The 18997-nt window shown below is 40.4% G+C and overlaps 1 long non-coding RNA gene across 1 annotated transcript in view; it reads right to left on the reverse strand.

Annotated features, from left to right (window-relative positions):
• Positions 1–408: 408 nt before the first annotated feature.
• LOC132986550 (uncharacterized) overlaps positions 409–18997 on the reverse strand; it is a 65034-nt gene continuing 46445 nt past the window's right edge. Inside the window, exons 2-3 of the long non-coding RNA XR_009675527.1 lie at positions 5443–5584; positions 409–1330 (exon numbers count right to left, since the gene is read on the reverse strand). This is a non-coding gene — a long non-coding RNA (uncharacterized LOC132986550). The remainder of the gene's footprint in view (positions 1331–5442; positions 5585–18997) is intronic.

The following is an 18997-nucleotide window of genomic DNA, read 5'->3' on the forward strand; positions in this document are numbered from 1 at the left end:
TTTTGGTGTAACACTTTACATTTTAAAGTTAATTGTTTAGCACCAATACACCAAGTCAAATTCCTTGTACGTGTTAATGTACTTGGCAATAAACCCCGATTCTAATTTTGAAATCCAGCTTTGGATGTTTTAGTTATACATAATATACTCAAACATGTTACTTCTACAAATACCATATTCAAATTAATGATATGCTTAAAAAAACAAGTGTTTATCAACACAGTCCATTAATCACTTTGTAAATCCCCAGAAGGTTAATTAGTAACAAATCTGATTGGAAATGACTAATTCAGATGGTAGAGGTGATACATTTCAGGGTTGTTTTTAGTCGGCTGAATATCGAAGTTATCTACATTTTTAAGGGGTTTGACAAAGAAGAAGCACCTTCAATATGTCACCTTGGGCTACGTCATTTTATTATGGGCATTTTTTTATTTTGTGGCATTTATTTAACAAAAATGACGTTAACGAAATTGAGTAAAAAAAATATGAAAACCTCTTCATTGCAAATACAGCACCAAGCATTAGTTTCAGCCATACGTTAACATTGCTTTTATTTGCCTTACATAAATATAAGTCAAAAGGACAAGAGAGAGATTGCTGCATGGGCTTCACTAATAACTACTGTTCACAATTTGAGTAAATTGTTGTTGTTACACGATATAATTGGAATTAGCGAAACAATGCAGGAGCACATTAAGCCTATTACTGCTGTACAACAATATCAATCAAAGCAATTAGAGCAGATACAACTGCCCCATCAGAAGAACACAATTAGGTGCATTCAATCCAAACTCGCCTGTTTCCACTGCTTGGTAAGTGGATCATTAATATGAGTGTAAATGTGTATGTGTGTTGTCATGTGTGTGTGTGCACCACCCCTCTTTTTATCTCACTGGTATAGAAGTGTAGATAATTACAGATGATGGGCCGGTGATCAGCTGCAGGTATGGGAGCCACCTCAGGCCTCGCCCAGCCTCTCACCTCTAGCACTCCCCTGCTCCGTCAGGCATGTTTGGCAAGTGTCTCCTCTCCCCAAGTCTCCAGCTGTCCAGTGGGGTGCGCCAAGTCACAGCAGGAGCGCCTGCCTCTCCATCTATGGCCCATCTCTTTCTAGGAGTGTGTGATGCGAGTGTGTGTTTGGGGTGGAGGGGGGGTGGAGGGGGTCGTCTCTGTACTCACATTACTCGCAAGCAGACGGAGCATGCTGCCAGCACCCAGCATGTCCGCCCACACGCCCCTGCCCTGCCGGTTAGACCTCACGGTTGGAGGAGATGATGGAGAGAATCTGGGATCCAGGAGGGGGGTGGATCCAGAGGAATCTGAGAGACTGAGAAAGACAGACAGAAGCTCAGAAGCTTACCTCCATCCCACAGGCGATCCTCGGACAGCTCAACCTGATATGGTAGTCTGAAGTCTCCTTGTTGGGGTTCTTTTGGGAGGGGTGATTTTTTTAAAGGACAGCTAGACCATTTGTTTGCTTTTTGTATTATCACCTCCCTATTTGACTGCACTACAAATTCTATAGAAGACCTTCTCTGTGCATTAGATTAACATTTAATTTGATGTAAACTATACAACTTCAAGTCATTATTGTTAGGCACAGCACTAGATAGTTTAGATTTGTCATCCCAACTGGCTTTACAGGAGTAATTAATGACACATATTTACAAATACGAGCAAAGTAATTGGTCCAAAACTAAATTTAAGAAGCACTCCTTTTGTGCTTGATGTCAGACTATTTACAGTATTACCAGAATACGTGCCTTTTTTTGGAATACAAAGGGGAAAAAATAGGCATTTAAGCATTTTTTAAAGTTGGTGAAGAATCATTGCAGCAAAATATTTTAAGCTGCTTAGAAGCACTTAAAAAAGTAGTACTCAGCTAATGTTTATCATGAACACTGGGACCCACTCTCAACAACATCCAAACACCAGTAAGTATGGCTCATTACTAACAGCCAGCATTACTCTCGTGTGCCCACAGGGGGCTCTAGTGTACCACATATTTTACGGCCCAGTCTCTGTTAAGCGTCTACTTAGAGACCAAGGCACTGATTGTGTTGAGGGTGGACCTTTTGAACTGCCGTGCTGTACGATTGATATAAACATTAACCAAGCTTTTGCACAAATCAGAACATTAGCATGCTGTAATAGCGCAAATTAAACAAAAATAAAAACAAAAAGCAAAAATAAAACAGGGATGTAGTCACAGTGTAATGTTCTGCTGCAAAGTGGTGAAAAAGCTGTGAATACAGAGCTTATCCTTATTCAGTTATTTCTGACTATAAATATGTGTGTGTGCGTGTGTGTGGGGGGGTATAAGCATGTGTGTGTCTGTCTGAAATTCCAAGGTGGTGAACAGTACTTGATGAGCTAGCTCTGGAGACCTCTGAATTTTAATGATGTTGGAGATGATATTGTGTGTCCTTCAGCTTGTTATACTGACACAAGCACTCCATAAATCATCATACCTAGCTATCGTAAAATCAATACCAAACTGCTACCTCAGCGCTAACCCGTAATAAGTTTTTCAGCCGTCTAACAGCTTAAACTTTGCTGTAATGCCGTTCGACCTATAGGTTAAGATCAGAGCATGCTTAATTTGTTTTGTAATAGAGACTTTCTAATCCTTAATGAAGCGCCTATTAGGGAGGCTTTTGTTGGCACATTGGTGATCAGTTGGTGGAACAGCCATTGCAATTAAGTTTGAATCTTTGTCCTGAAGCAAAAAAGGGGAAGAGAAAATAAAAAAGGAGGGAGGAAAAAAAAGAAAAGCCTGAACGGTCAATAAATGTTAATCCAGTCAGAAGTCGTCCGTGCCTTTGAACAGGACTCACACTGGGTTTTTTTCACATGCACTTGTTTCATCCTTCCCTAAGAGAGGCTATCCCTAAAGGATACCGCCACTGATCCTGAGACCAGACTACCACTCACTAATAAGAGCCCATGTGTAAACAATATAGTCCACATTAAACACATTAGTACTAGGCTTTGTGTGAAATAAAAGCTGTGGATTTATTCACAGAAATGGCTCTTAAGCATGCGGTATGTTCGAGTTGCAAAAGGTTTACGGTCAGTTTAAATCAATCAAAGGACTATAAGCTTTTTATGGCTTTAAACAAGTCAGAGCTACTTTATTCTATTACTCTTGTCTTACTTTGTGCACCTAATTGATCTCTGCATGCTGTATTCGGGGAGTAAACAAGATGCAAATGACTGAAGAAAACTGAAAATGACGAGTCCTTGCAGGGTTTTTTTTTTAGAATCATAGCTATAACTGGGGCAGCATTTTCAGAGACACACAACATATGTAAAAGCCTTTGCACAAGAGAGAAGCCATTGCCGCAATTTCTGAAGCGTAAACAGCTTATGAAAGTCAAATGGATATGTGGCATAATCTGACACGGCAAGTCGCTGCTTCAAAAACATCCCTAACAACCCACGATGCCAGACAACAGCGACAATAGTTGCATGTTTTTAAACGCTCCACAGGTGATGGAGGTTTAATGTCTGCCAGGCGCAAGTGGACAAATTAAATTAGTTAGCGTGCATAAGTACATGATTCCTTTTGTTTTTATTTTGAAGCATAAAGTGCTAATGAACAGGCTCAGGAACACATGCTGTATATTTCATGAGTGCCAGCTTTGAGGTAACACTCCAGTCAACATAAAAGGTTGACATGGGTCACAAGCCCAAAATTTCCGTTTCCAAAGATTTAGCATTAAATCAGCGCCGCTATCAGCCCGTAACTCATGTGTTTTGGCAAACGGAACACCCACATACCCATGGTTTTTAAGGCTGCTGACGCTGGCTGTGATTTACACGCAGTAAGAGGTGGTGACCAATTGTCAGAGGTCTTGCTGTCTGACCCTGAAACATCTGTTTTTAGGGTCTGCTGCTGATTACACTGCAGACAGGCAGCTAAGGGGACAATATTAAACTTCCAGCAAAGTGGCCTGAAAAGTGTTTGGCTTGCAAGAATTTACATGATATTGTCATACTGTGTCAAATATACTTCTTAAAATGTATTTATTTTAAAAAGCTTTAAAAGATAAATACTGATCTTTATGCCTGAAGGTGAACTTTCAACTCTTCACCTCATACAGATATAAAGGTAAGAATCCTTCACCCAGGAGTGTCACAGTTTGATTCCTTTATTAAGGGACAATTAACCCTGAAACAGAATCATGAGTTTTAACGTAAGATAAATGGCTTTTTAAATAAGGGCAAAATAGGAGCCCCTGTTTTTAGACACAAGTCATTTAAGTGGAAGTTTGAACATTTTTCAAAATGTTTGAGTATTTATTTTGTTTTTTAGTGCAATTAATAAAAAACAATAGAATAAATCTTTATTGTGCACCAGAGGTGGAAATTTGCCTCCAGATAACCTGTATATATATATATATATCTAACAGAGTCTGTTTTATTTATGTATTTATGCAGAATTTCACCGCCATTTATACACAACAACATTGCTGGAATATGTTTCATTGTTTATCGTAAACACTGATAGTTACCACTGTTAACCGCTGTGTGTGCATATAGGCTAGTTGGAGCGTCAATATGAGTGAAAGATGAAGTTAAAGGAAAACAAAGAGAGAAAGAAAACTCAAATTAGGTATTTAAATGAACTTATTCAGTTAAAAGTAGTATTGTTGGTATTTATTTTCTAGATTATATAATGGAAGAAAGAAATCACATTTCTGTGATTTCTTTTTTAAAATCTTAACTAAGTGATGACACAAATTTAAATGTGGTTACAGACTTTAGGTTTCTAGTGTATTAAGAAGATATCAAAATGGAGAGTATTTACTCTGCTGATATATCCTCAGTATTTATTTTTAAATAAGAAATCTGTAAATAAAACTTCTGTTAGATTCATGGCATCGTGTTTGTTCAGGCCAATAGCGGCAGTCATGAACTTACAAAAGCTGTTGACACTGTGACTTTTCAGTGAGGTCTTTTATTTGAATACAGGGATAAATTGGAGCTGCCTGGTATCTAGCGTGTCTGTCACTGGCCTCCCATGTGGCTCTGATAGGGCTGTTAGGGACTGGCAAGGCCGGGCCGGGGCAGGGGGGCTACAGTGGGGGAGGGGAGGATTTACTCTTAAGGCCAGAGCTGGGATCCGTCAGTGTGGGCGGGTTAGGTCGTCTTCAGTATGACCTGCCACCTCTGGCGGAGCTCTGAAAAATGCAATCTGACCCTAAATGCTGAGCAGTCGTCCCTATCTGACACAAGCCTGCGTCATCTGAACTAACACTGCATACTGTAGTGGAATACTCCTCTCTTAATACTGTCTATACACTATGTGCCATTTGTACCTTGCAGTCTTGGTTACGTTTACATAAAATCCTAGTTTAATAAAATGAACGAATGGATACTTGTTTAATTTTTACTTCAAATTTAATAATAATAATAAAAAGCAGGACAGCAAACCTGTTTCTTATCTACATGAGAAATACCGCGTAGCCTCTCAATTAAACCCACACAGCAGCATCCCCTTGTTACGACACGTAGACGTAGTTTTTCACAATTGTATGATCTGCCAAAAAGTCCAGTCTCGCCCTTTGTTGAGCACCTACAGAGGGAGAAGCACAGATAATAAAGGTCTCTTTATGATGAGGCTCCTGCACACACACAGCCACAAAAAAAAAAAAAAAAAAAAACTTAAGGAAAAAAAAAAAGATCTATCAGGAGGTGGGAATTACATTGCCCTGTGCTGGGGTGGGAAAAATGAAGCAGGCATTTCTGAGCTAGCTGGCAACATAACCTTCAGAAACATCCTATTTTTCATTAGAGTTGTGTCAGACAGCTATGCCTTTAATAACATTCATCCCCACACCAAGGAGAGAATAACTCAAGCTTTAGGCACATAATGAATGGGAGAATAGGCCATGGTGCTGGCTCGCCAAACAGGCAGAGCTGCACTGCTCGCTCTCCTCCTGTATTAACGGCATGCAAATGAACAGTCAGATGCGTCCTGAAGAGGCTTTCTAATGTGGCCCTGTTAATTACTGTCATTAGCACAGGGGCCAGGAGAAAGGGACTAATAAGCCACCGTCCTCATGATCTCTGCAATTGGAAGTCATCTTCAGCGATAAAAACATGTCAAAGCCCCGGTAAGGAAATTGCAAATTGCCAAATTTGCTGACAGAGTAGAAAAATTTGTGCTGACTCCGAGCAGCCTGCTAGTGATGGATGCATTCTTGACACAGTCTTGGTGTTTAGACTTAAGAAATAATGAGTATCAATGTCCCAGCCGAGGAAATATGCAAAGATGAAAGAGCGCTGCGTGGGTTTAATTAAGGGAAGCAGAGGCAGGAGCTGCTTTCAAACAGAGTGACCCAACATGATCAGCTTCTTATTGCTGTCATTTTTGTGCTGAAATACGGCAGGTGAGGTGCGGGGAGAGCTTTAATAAGACCGACGTAATGTCAGAGCAGGCGAGCCAGAGGCAGCCAGTGGATTGTAAATGTAGGCAGGAGTTATTTTTGTGCAGAAAACACAGGTTTAAAGGTGTAGAACATTACATTTGAGAGCGAGGCTCTCTCGGTTTTGTTTGCACAAACAGTCGAATTGGTTTTCACTGCATCATTACAACCACAGGGGGTGTGGGTACTCATTGTTTCCACAGTCAAGTGAAGTATTTTGTTTTACAAATGCCCTCAGGCGGTTTACACTCCCTACATCGGAGGGGAAGAAAAAATGTTCCTCATACTTCAGAGAGCGAACCAAAATATCCCCTATTATGTCTGTGATGCATCAAATCCCTGCTGTGGCCTTGAATGTAGTTTTTCCCCCCAAAAACCGGAGGGTGACACGGTCAATATATTCACCACACAAGGCCACGTCCAGGCTAATCCAGAAGACTTTTCTCCCCTCCCCTCTTCTCTTCTCTTTCTTTGTTTCACTCTCTCGCTCTCATTCCCTCGCTCTGTTTTTCAAACGTCTGTGCGGTTGAGGACAAATCAAAGGCTCTATTTTACTAATGTAGCACTGAGCAGACTGTGAGGTGGCTGTGGGGATAATGAGGGACTGCAGAGATGTGAAACAGACAGGCTGAAATGGATAATTAGGACAGAAAGTTTCTGCGATGCCAATGACACTCTACAGGAAATAGGATCATTAAGTTCTATATAAAATCGCTCTATGTACAGTGTATCTATATAAAACTGCTCGTCCTCTTCATCCTTGTCATTACAACTTTTCATTTCATTACAACCAAGCTCTGCTTCAGGGAAGGTGCAGCCCTTACCTCTGTTTCAGAGAAATGTCACAGTGTAGCTACTTTAACTATCTTTATAACCACCTGTGAAATATATTTAGTATAATTGCTGCTTTGACCCGTCGGAGAAATACATGAATACTTCTTGTCCTCTCGCATGAGCGCCCACTTAAAGCCATTCTGCATTTCCAATAGTCTTGATTTGAAATGTGCAGATAGAAGTTATGCTGTCTGATTGTTAGGACAGCATGAGGATGAAAAGGACAACCTCGCAGGTCCATAGCACTCAGGAGTATTTCACTCAGCAGCTGAGGGTCTTCTGCAGGCAAACTGGATAATGAGCCACAATAGCTGTTAAAAGGCGTTTGAGGGAGATATCATGCTATGTTGCTCTATTATGATTAGATTTCTCCTTGACAATATGAAAAGATCAAATCAATATCTACTGAGATTTTGATGATCCACAAGCCACCCCTTCCCAGTTCCCCCCCCCCCCCCTCCAGGGCTCTATTGACAGAACATGATCTGACATCACCGCGGTAACTCCAGGCTTTTCTCTGCTACTATGAAAATATGTAACTGCGATTAGTGAAATGCTGAGGAAATGCCCTGTGCTTTGGATTTCCTCCCAAATGTTGCTGTTTGGATACCAATGACAGGACCTATTGTGTTTCACTTTAAAGCAATTCAATTAGGAGTCATTAGTCCTCTGAGTGATTACCAGTGGCCTATCGATAGCGAGGAAGGACACGCTAATTAAAGGGCATTTAAATGTTTCTCTGTGCAGAGTTAGGGGGAGAAACACAGCATTTAAAATGCAGTTTGCAGGAAAATATCCTTGCGCAGCAAACGACTGAAAAAACATGTTCACTTTGCTGTCTGCAAATTCCCTTTATAGACACACATATACGGGAATGGATCCCCGAGGAATACTTAAAGATGGTCATACAACAGTCGACAAGCTAACAGCCATGCTAGTGTGCAGGTAAATATTCAGATGTTATGGTTTCCCACTTTAGAGTAAAAAAAATAAAAAAGACAAATAGCAGAACTGATGTAATCATGGCACGCATTTATAGCACACATGTGAAATTGAATATAAGCATTTCACTAAAAGGGAAGATTGGATTATCTTTCATTTTTAATTGACTGTCAGTGTTTTGCATCTTTGAGTTCATTGTATCAGAGATGGATCGGTACTTTCACAGCCTATCATGAAGTTAATCTCATTCTTAGATGAATGGTAGTGCTTATGCTGAAGGAAGGTGAAAAACTCCAAATCCATTTTCCTCTTCCTCTATAATATGTTGGTGCGTTTTATGCAATCATACTGTGCTGTGGAAATCATCAGAAGTGAAATTAAAGACCGTCTGTTTATCAAAAAGATGAATGCAGAAATGTGGATTGTGGGAATGCATATTTAAACCTGGTGTATCCCTACCTGATAAACGTATATGTATGTATGAATGTATGAAATGCTGCAGCTTTCACACAGGTCACAACATTTAAACATGTATTTCTAAAGACTGATCATCCACAGCACAAGGACAGTGCAGCTGTACAGTGTGAGAGGACTGCTTTGCGTTAACATAGTGAGAGCTATATTGATTAAAGTATGATAAGAAGAAGCTCCAGTCCCAGGACAGTGCCTTTACAGCTATGATTAAATACGCTGCACCAAGCAAGGACCTATATCTAAGACAGAAGCTTTGCATCTATAAACAGCAAATGATCTTTCTCCCTTATATGGAATCGACGAGAATAAGAGCTCTAATATCCTTTCTGTATCTGTTTTAGATATTGAAGTGAATGCAGCCATCACAACATCATACTGTTAGGAGTTGTTGTTTGTCCCAAATGGGTCAATGGAGCTTTTAAATCAAAAACATTAACTGTCATGGCTTTTTTACTAAATTAATGGCAGCACTGTTACTCGGCCAATAAATACCAAAAGTAAAAGATCACACTGAAAAGATGCAAAACCTTGAAAAGTATCTTAGAAATCTGAAGGACCCGTAAATAGTAGCCAAGGATAAACAAATGTACAATAGTGAATATAGCATGGTAATGAGACAGTATGAGTGGCTGTAAAAGTGGATCTTTCTACAATGTTAACATTTCTCTGGGTGTCACGTGCAATAGAAATGACTTCAGGCTGGGGAACCTCCTTTTATGAATCGTTATGGACAAGCAGCCTGATGAACTTACTGTGATGATGGGCGCTAAAGTGTGCTGGGGGAACAATAACTTCACAAAACTTTATAAAATATCCAACAATTAGGTTAGCTTAAAGAAATCAACTGCATCAATTTAAAATCCATTTAAATATTTTTTTTCCACACAAAATGAGTGGAGGTAAAGAGCAAATGTTGCAACAGTAAACAGAACATGACATCTGACATAAATCGAGCCAAAAAGAGCTGACCTTGCAGAAAATATATATTTTATGTTTACAAAATATTATTAATGAAAATATAAGGATAGAAAAAATATTTCAACTGGGGCTCCACAAAAATTAACATGAACCTCGCCTTTAATTTAAAATGTTGTATACTACATACTTCACTCTGACATGAATGAGACACATCTTAAAAGCCCTAATTAAAACAATGAAGGATTTTGTGCTTACATTTTAACCTGTTTGGTTTCATTCCATCTTAATGTAATATGGATAAATAAATACTTGATAACATATATTTTTTAAACAATGTAAAATGTTTTGTTTTACCTTAGTTAAGGTTAGCTGATCCAAAAATGGGTTTATTATCAAAGTATTAACGATAAATAGTTTCGTTTTTCGCTGGTGTTGAATTCCACTGTGATGAAAGGGTTAACATGTATATTTAGTATAAGATTGTTGATAACATTTCTGATTTCATCCCAGTTCTTTACAGTCCAACATAAATACATCTGTAGTTATTTTGTGTAGTGAAGGAGGAGAAGCTCTGAATCTTAAATCATTATAATTCAAGGTCAAATATTGACCTGGACGTGTAGAAGTGTGTACAAAATAGTACACAGTAGCACCAATACATTTTGTGTTTATTTATTCATGCACTTGCATAACCAAATGAAACCATCACTAAAGAGACAAATTTCCTCATTTTCAATTAAAAACAAAACATTTCAGCCACAATCCACATTAGATAGCTAAAATTTGTGCTTAAACCTGATAAACCGACCTGGCATGCAGACGCATGAGACTCCACCAAGTCTAAAAACAGAGCAGTGCTGTGTATACAGCATGCAAAACAAGTCTGTTTCTTGTTTTCCATCTTCTCTGCTCAGTGTTTTTCTTCATTCACAATAATGTGTTTATTTTGGACATGAATGCCATTTTGCTTTAAATCTTGAATTCTAAAATTCCCGCTGGAGTCAGTTGAAGCCTTATCGTTTTCTTGTAAAACTCATTAGTAATAAAATAAATTCTTTCAAAACTGGAAGATCCAATTTTGCATGCCAGCTGTATTCCTCAGGTTTAGCTACGCAGCCGAAATAACAGTGAAAAACGTCCCCTTGGTGTGACTTTTATTCCTCACCTTATTCCCAATGTCATTCATTTGCCACTGAAGGTAACAAGCCTTTTCCACTCGGTGCTCTGTAACGGCAGACCTTTAATAGCCATTTCCCGGTGTGGTGAGGGGAGAGAGGGGGAACATGTTTATTTGTGTGTCTGCACATGCCTCTCCAGCGATTCTCTCTGCTCCACTCACCCAGCTGCTGGCTGGAGGAGTGATTCATGGGCCTGACAGATGCCTGGTGCAGCTGGATCTGTCCTTGATCATCCCAAAAGCCTGGACAGCACTGTCATTCACCATTGCCCAAATTATCTCTGTATTGACTGCAGAACCCTCTGTGACAGCGCCGTAATGGCTAATTACCCAGGATGCTTTGGGTACTTTTAAACCCCAGAGTGTTCCCTTGCTGTCTTGCCATGCAGGCTGCTGCTGCTACAGCGTGTCGCTGTGAGGGCCGGAGTTTCCTCCAGCCCCACCCGAGTACCACAAGCTAAGGGTCCCGGAGCAAAGCCTCAAGAGAAAATAGAAAGCGTAATATCCTCTTTTTGAGGAATTATACAGCAATGACAAAGTGACAAAACTTGTGGTCTCGGTGGTGTTTGGTGAAGTGTTGCTTGTGTCGTCTCAGAGGAGAAAATGTAAAATACCAGTTATGGTTTGTCTGTTTCTTCGTCTCCTCTTCATGTCAAGGGAATCACCTTGTGAAACCCACAAAGTTAATTATCAAAAATGTGACTAATTATGTTAAAAAAAATGCTTTTTAAAATCTTTTTAGTGTGTACACATGAAACTAGTTCATCAAGTAAAAATTGGTGGGGAGCTATGCAAATATATATTACACTTAATAGCTTTGGAATGGGGAAGTAATGAAACAGTCAACTCATGACAGGATACGTATCACGATACTGAATTCATCACATGCTGAGTTCACAAAATACGTTGGTATCACAAATTTGGATTATTTTCATGTTTTATAATGAATGTGGTATTTGCTTCCTGGTCTTGTCCATTATGTGCTCGCATCACTCCCACACCCCTGCTTTGAAAAAAAACAAAAAAAAAAACAGCTACTGACATCAGACAAGAGACGCCAAAACCAGAAGGCTCCCTCTGCTGGATCTAAAAAAAAGAGTATTGCAGTATATTTTGGTCAAATAGATTTAAATTGTCCCAGTTTGTATTGTTGTAAATGTATTGCGAGGTATCTCTACAGTAGAAAGTTTTATATTTCAAAGTCCACCAGGCATACTCATCTACAATTCTGAAGCTGTGATGTTACCTTAGACTAGGTGACAGAGGGAAGTGAAAGGAAATGAACACGGAGACAGAAAGAAGGGAAGGAGAAGGTGAGGGAATAGAGGGTACAAAATCCCATCCTGACTGTTAGAGAAGATGATGAGGTCCCCAGAGGATGGACAGAGCAGAGAGGGAGCAGCTTTTCTTCACAAAGACTCCGGTAATTTGCTACATCCTGTCCGCACACCCCGGCATGGAAGCCACTCTGTCCTTAATTACCAGGATAACAAACCCATCCCCTCCCAGCTCCTCATGGCGCTGTTCTCCTCAAGCTGCTTTCCAACATCGCCACCACCTAGGCTTCCCGCACTCCCCACCTCCCCCCCCCATCAGTGTCGGTCTAGGAATGAATGGGCTCTAATGCTGTCTGCAGACAGTGGACGGATGGACACCAAATAAAGTGATAAAAGCTGAGGGAATGGCCCTGCCTTGGTTAGCAGCTCGGATCTTGACGGACAGGGGCACTATAATGACACAGAGGCCTCACCTGAGTAAACTATTGCTTCTGACAGCCCTGTTAGCCATGTACACAGGGGAAACCTTTAGACAAGCCCACTACCAGTAATGGCTGCTTGCTAATGATGCAATTACAAGGAAATATGTTGATTTCTTCAAAATAAATAAAAAATATTTTGTTTTTTATCATGAGAATAATTTGCTGGCTAATCTATAAATCACTTCCAGTTTCCAGAAGTTTAGCTCCATAAGTACTTAATTGTACATCACAAACCGTGTGTCCCTTAATGACATCCCTGTCATGAGATGACTAGAGTTTAGAGGCCGTGGCCTTTTCGTCTGTTCGGCGCCTGTCATCTCCAAGATGGCACTATGTCTGCCTCGGCTTTATTTGCATCGGCTTTTGCATAAGTCCACATTGCAGCCTGCATCCTGACTCCAAAGCATCAAAACAAAGAGCCAGAAGCCACACAACAGAGCTGCCTCACTACAGTACATACAGATCCATTCAGCTCAGAGGGAATGACGAGGCTAGATTAGTGCAGTGCTTGTGTGTCCTTTATTCTTCAGCGTGCAGGCAGTGGGAGGGTCTGCTATTCCTCGGGGTGACGGGGTTAGAGGGTTGTGTGTGTCTGTGTTACCAGTCACCTGCTGCTAAATCCTATTAGCAAGGCCTGGGGGTTAAACCAACCATCACCATTAAAGGCCTGTCAGGGGAAAGCCCACAAATAATAGGGCTGATTGCTACAACTCACAAATAATAAGGTGCTTTGATAGTAGATAATCAATTAGTGATAATAGGAAGAGGGGTGACAGTCAGGAGAAGTGTCTAAAAGGGGGAAATAGGGGCATATAGGAAGCAAATAATTGTTAGAGGGAAATGAGAATTTGGACTTAAATAAAGCTCTAAACATTTAGAGGAGCACCATTACATCTGAAAAAAAATGTGTTTGTTTTTAATTAAATGAACAGATTGTGTTATAAGAAGTAGAATAATTTTTACTTAACCTGCATTTTTTTTTAAGTGTGTGCATACTAGACCTGACTATAGGACAATTGTGATGTGATATGAAGTGGTATAAATAGATACATGTTAAAGAGTGTTTTTTTTTTTTAAAACCTAGTTTTACACAGTATCTGTGTTTTCAACCTGTAACCTTCAGAATCCAAAATGATTCAAAAAGCATTGTTTAACTCTAAATTGGCACCAAATGATCTGAGGGTAACTAGCTTTAGCTTAATCTTACTGCATCAAAATGGTGTGGAAGCATGTCCATTACAGCCTCCATTAATTGGATAACATGAACGCATTGTGACAAATCATTGCTTTATTACATTAAACAACTTTTCTTATTTATTAGAACAAATTCAGATTCATGCCATTTGTTTATTGTGAAAGCTCATATTGCTATATCTGTGAAATTGCTATTAATTGTGCAGCTCTACTGCATAAAATATCATGACCTGCAAAACATTTGCTTTGACTTTAACATCATGCTCTTCAGCTGATAATGATGACATATTTGTTTCTAGTAAGGTAAAAAAAAAACTCTGTTTTCAAGGTAACTGACTGAAACCTAAGTGTGAGCAGTCTGGGTGATCTCACATAAACTTTGCTTTATGCATCAATTTACCATTGGAGTTGCACGTCACAGTAACTCACCACAGCTGTTTTCAGACTGCATGTTTTTGAGCAAACAGTGGAGGTGTCAGTCTTGACTTTCCAGCCAACCCAAGGACAAAACAGCGATTAAATTTGAGGCCTTATCCCCTCTAAAAAAAAAACTACAAGTGAGAGTAACAAAAGCAGATATTGTTATCCAAGGATTAGTGTCAGCCAAAACATTCCATATGTTTCCTAAAGCGAGGAAAACGAGGTGAGAAGAAGTTGGCATAGCAAGTGTTAAATGAGATGAGAAGTGACAGTTTACATCTCCAGCCACAATTAACACATTGATGGCGTTTTTCGCCAGGCCCCTCACAGTGATAATGCCTGTTGTCAAATCTGTTTAGCACGCCAAATCTCCTGGAGCCTTCAGCTAGGCAGCAAGCTTTTGACAGATTGAAGGTTCAGAGATAGGCTATCATGACAGATGGAAGCTGGCATCGATGTTCAGCTCTCGCCAATCACAGGGGACCTGCCCCCCTTATTCTGCGGGGCGCAGCTCCGCAACCTTCCCCCCTCTGATGGGAGCAGGGGATGGCATTGTTAAGCAGTGCATCTGTGAGACTCAGTCTCCTCTGATGGAAGCATAAGGCAAAGAGCTCTCAAGCAAAAGACGGCCACTGCTGTAAGCGCATTTCAGATATGATGGGAGGCTAGCTCGAGGGAATTGTGGAAGAGAAAAAGTTTGAAACATTTTGAGGAGCAGAGGAAGGACCCAGGAGAGAAAAGAGCGACTGCAAGAAACGTCAGCTATTCAGTAATGCCATTATTAAATTTGATTATTATGTAAATGCTCCAAAATGCTCTGCATAGCCACGGCACAGTGGAGTTTGACGGATCTGCTTATTTGATCAGTCTTTATGTCTGATTAGTAGAATGACGTTTTTTCTTCTGACCAACAGAATCTCACCTGTTAAATACTAAATAATGAGAGGGAGAATCAATTTAGACAGCCTTGGCTTGCGCATAAAGTCCTCCTTAGAACTCAAACTACAGTATGATTAGCCTTAATGAGATCCACCTGAAACAGTGGCACAGGAGAAACTCATTAAATCGAGCTTGTTCTAATCAGACAGGCTTATATGGATTTTGCAGACATCAGAAAATGTTCTAAAAAGAAAAATACACCGGGGCCTCTGAAACAGAAGAAGGGATCCGATAATTAAGTGTCTGCCATGCGCTGATGATATCACGAGTGTTAATGATCACTATAATGACAGTTCACGCTGCACCCAGTTGATTTACAATACACCTACTGTGAGGCACCACTGCGACAAACACTGCAGCAAACATACCCAAATGAAAACAGTTTAGTACAGACTAAACAGCCATGAGTTAGACCCAATAGGCACTTTAAGGGAGAGGAATTAAATGCTTACTTGCACATAAAAATTTCTGCAGGTAGATAACTTTGAGATGCAGCATTGTCGGTTTACTTACTGGCAGGCAGCCCTCTAAGTTGTTTGGTCTCTCCCTCCCTGTTTAGGCGAACACATTGTTGATTCAGACCCATCATGTTGAGGCTTGAGGTCACCCTGTCTCAGGCTTGGCTAGTTAGCAGCAGCCCACCTGATGGCCCAGAGGAAATCACAGCAGCCGCACTCACAGGAGAGGGCCTGACAGCCAGGCCCCGCACCAGAGAGAGGGGTCCAGCCAGGGGGGTGGAGAGGGGAGGGTCAGTATGGGGGGGAGGGGAAGAGAAAGGAAGAGAAGGGGGGGTCCTTCAAACATTGGAAGGGATGAGAGACGGCTAAAGAGGGCACAGAGGTGAGTTGTGCTGTGATCGTGGCTGCACTTAGTGAAAAAGTCTAGAAAAGAATAGGCTCAATGATGAAAGAGGAATGTAAGGAAGGAACAGGGTGCATAAAGGGAGTGATGACAACTTACTGGGTGGTATACCAAAGATGAAAAAGGGAGATAAGGAAAGAGGAAAAAGTTACAGGGTTAAGTTGTACAAAAACACTGTAAGAGAGTGATGAGGATCCCTATTCACAAAGATGGATACTTGATATTTTGGGGGAACAGAGGAGGATTTCATTGGCTTCGTAAAGGGGGCTGGTGTAGTGGTCTAGTTGTCTAGTTTTTCCCAACACCTAACAGCAGTTTCTGTTCAAGCAGAAGCAAAACTGCACAGTGTAAATGAAGTGAGGCATCAGTGTAAGTTATCCTGGGGCAGTGATGCTGCTCTTGCAGAGAAAATGTTGGCTGTAAAATGCTGTGATGAACAGCAGACATTTCCAGTTCACAAGTCTCCCAGTCTCTCCTGAGAGTCTGCTTCATCCCTATTATAGCCAATAATAGCCCATTGTAGTCATATGCTCTTTCTCTTCACTGTGACTGAATGAGGACACATTATTTACCGAGAGGAGACAACGCTAATACGCCGCTGCAGAAAACTGCTGACGGGAAGAGGGCAAAAATCAGAGGTTTTCCCCTCCTAGAGGACATTACACTTCTTTATATTTCTATTTATGCCTAATAACATCCCACAGTCTGCCAACACACCTCTAGACAACCTCCACAGTCGCTCTCACTGCAGGTTCAGCTACAAGGTGGTAAACTGAGAAGGAAGAAATCAATGTTTTATTTTCAAACTTCTACACTAAGTGTATATAGATGTTGATAAGGTCATTTTGTGTTACTTGAGATAAAAGAAGCTGCTTAAAGTTGGCAAGTACTGTAATAAGATTGTCAAACACAAAAGCTACATAACACTTATCAAGTTGTATATTTACATGACAGAATGTAAGCTAAACACTACGAGGTTTAAGATTTCATGTTTCACAACATGTCCTGTATTAGAACATCTTTAAATTATGATTACAGCTTGCTCAATCATGAGCGATGCACAAATTAAAGTGTAGGAAATTAACTCGTCAAATGAGTCCTTTAGTACTCGTTAAAGTGTAATCTCAAGGCATAAAGGCCCTTCTTCTGGAGCATTTCATCAGGGCAATAACTGCAAACTGCAGATCAAAGCCTTGCAGTGTAAGTGTGCCACTAACCACCGTTTCTTTAGGTTTCCATTTTGCACTTATGTCCAAAGGCATCAGGAGAAAAATGCCTCACCACAAAGTCATACACCATTAATGCAGTCAGTGGTGCTGTAGTCTCAGAATCTTATTATCTTAGTTGGTTCAGCCTCATTAGCCGTTCTATGCATATTAATGGATGGGGAAATGGAAAACTATACCCCATTTAAGAACAAAACATGCTCAAGGTACTTGCTGCTTCCAGGTTATAGGACATAACTCACTCTGCAAATTGCTATCACCGGGCTCCTGGCAGAACCCTGCTGTTTTCTTTACCCAAAAGCCCCTGGTTGCCTCGCAGAGACAGAGTTTCATTAACCTGCACTGCATTCAGATGCCATTATGGCTCTAATTATGGCACATGCTCTTGTGAGGAACTACCTGGGTTTTCAAAGACTTTTATGTCCAGCTGTCCTGTCGCCAAGGCCAGGGTCATCCCTGCGGCAGCCCTGGTTCCAGATAGGGAAGATGTGCTAATCTCAGATGTATTGAAGCTGGCTTTGTCGACTTATGCTGGCTTATCTACCATGGTCACGACTGCATTAGACATAAGACCTTAAGTTTGAAGTCATCCAAGTAGAAAGGGGAGCAAATTACATTCTTCTCATCTACCTCCTCAGCTGTGTCCAGATTGCATCAGTCAAAAGAAGAGCAATACGAACACCTAGCAAGGCAGGGGTAAGTCTTTATGTTCTGCTTGCTCTCAACAAAAAAATCTACTTAAAAGTCTTTACTTAATGCTTAGAAAAGCAAGATAATGGCTGTGTTTTTCCCTTCAAGACTCACATCTGCCAACAGACCAATGGAGACCTTAGCTGGGGAAACAAATAAAACCTCTGTCCAGTGTCTCATTATCCATGAAAGTATCTCCTCTTCTTCCTCTGTCTAATCAAAGAGAAAGGAAACATGGGAACCAGCCGAAAAATTCCAGCATGAGGGAGATTGAAACAGTTCCCTCAGTGTTGAGCATTGCTCACTCACAGCAGATAGTGAAGGTAAGAAGATCCTTTGGCAGGTGCTGCACTGCTGTCAGAGCTGTAGATGAGCTCTGCAGCTGGATAACATCTTGCCAAATGCTCAAAACTTGTCAGTTAAGAGTCTGCCAGAAAAAGGTGGACAGCTACTAACCTCTTGAAGAAAAAAACAAAGACCAACAGTAAGTTCAAGCCATGAAAAGAAAAGTTTAGAGTTTCTTAACTGCAATTATCTGCCAGTTCCTATTGAAGATTCAGCCCCTTTATAATGCTATTTTATGGGTTTTGTTCAGAAACATCAATGCAAAAAATAATTAACATTAACTTTAATGAAGAATTTTGAGAAGTGTTTGGGAAATAATCTTTTCTTTTTCTTTAAAGATCATTTTTTGCATTTCACAGATACTACTTATAAGTAGGTAAGTCAGTAATCAACAAGCAAATGACTTCATCAGTAAGTTAATGCAAAAGCCCTGACCTCTAGTGGTCTATAAATACATATATAGTGAGTAGGGATGCACAATGGTTGGACCTAGTGGTTGTACAGAGGCTTTAGGCAACGAAGTGGGTGGCCCTGGTATAAATCCGACCTGTGGCTCCAATATAATTAAGTCTGTTAGAATTGAATTTCATGTTACAAATTCGCCAACGAGGACACATGTTTGGTTGAAGTTAAATAAAAGAAAAAAAATAGGGCAAATGAAATATTCTATTAATGTTGTATTGTATTGCACTATATTATATGTATGTTCCTGTCCAACTTCTGAAATAAACAGAAACTTGCTATTCAGCTCTTAGAAGTTTTTTGTCGACACAAAAACCAG

Source organism: Labrus mixtus, chromosome 13 (assembly GCF_963584025.1).
Source record: "Labrus mixtus chromosome 13, fLabMix1.1, whole genome shotgun sequence".
NCBI classification, from domain to species: domain Eukaryota; kingdom Metazoa; phylum Chordata; class Actinopteri; order Labriformes; family Labridae; genus Labrus; species Labrus mixtus.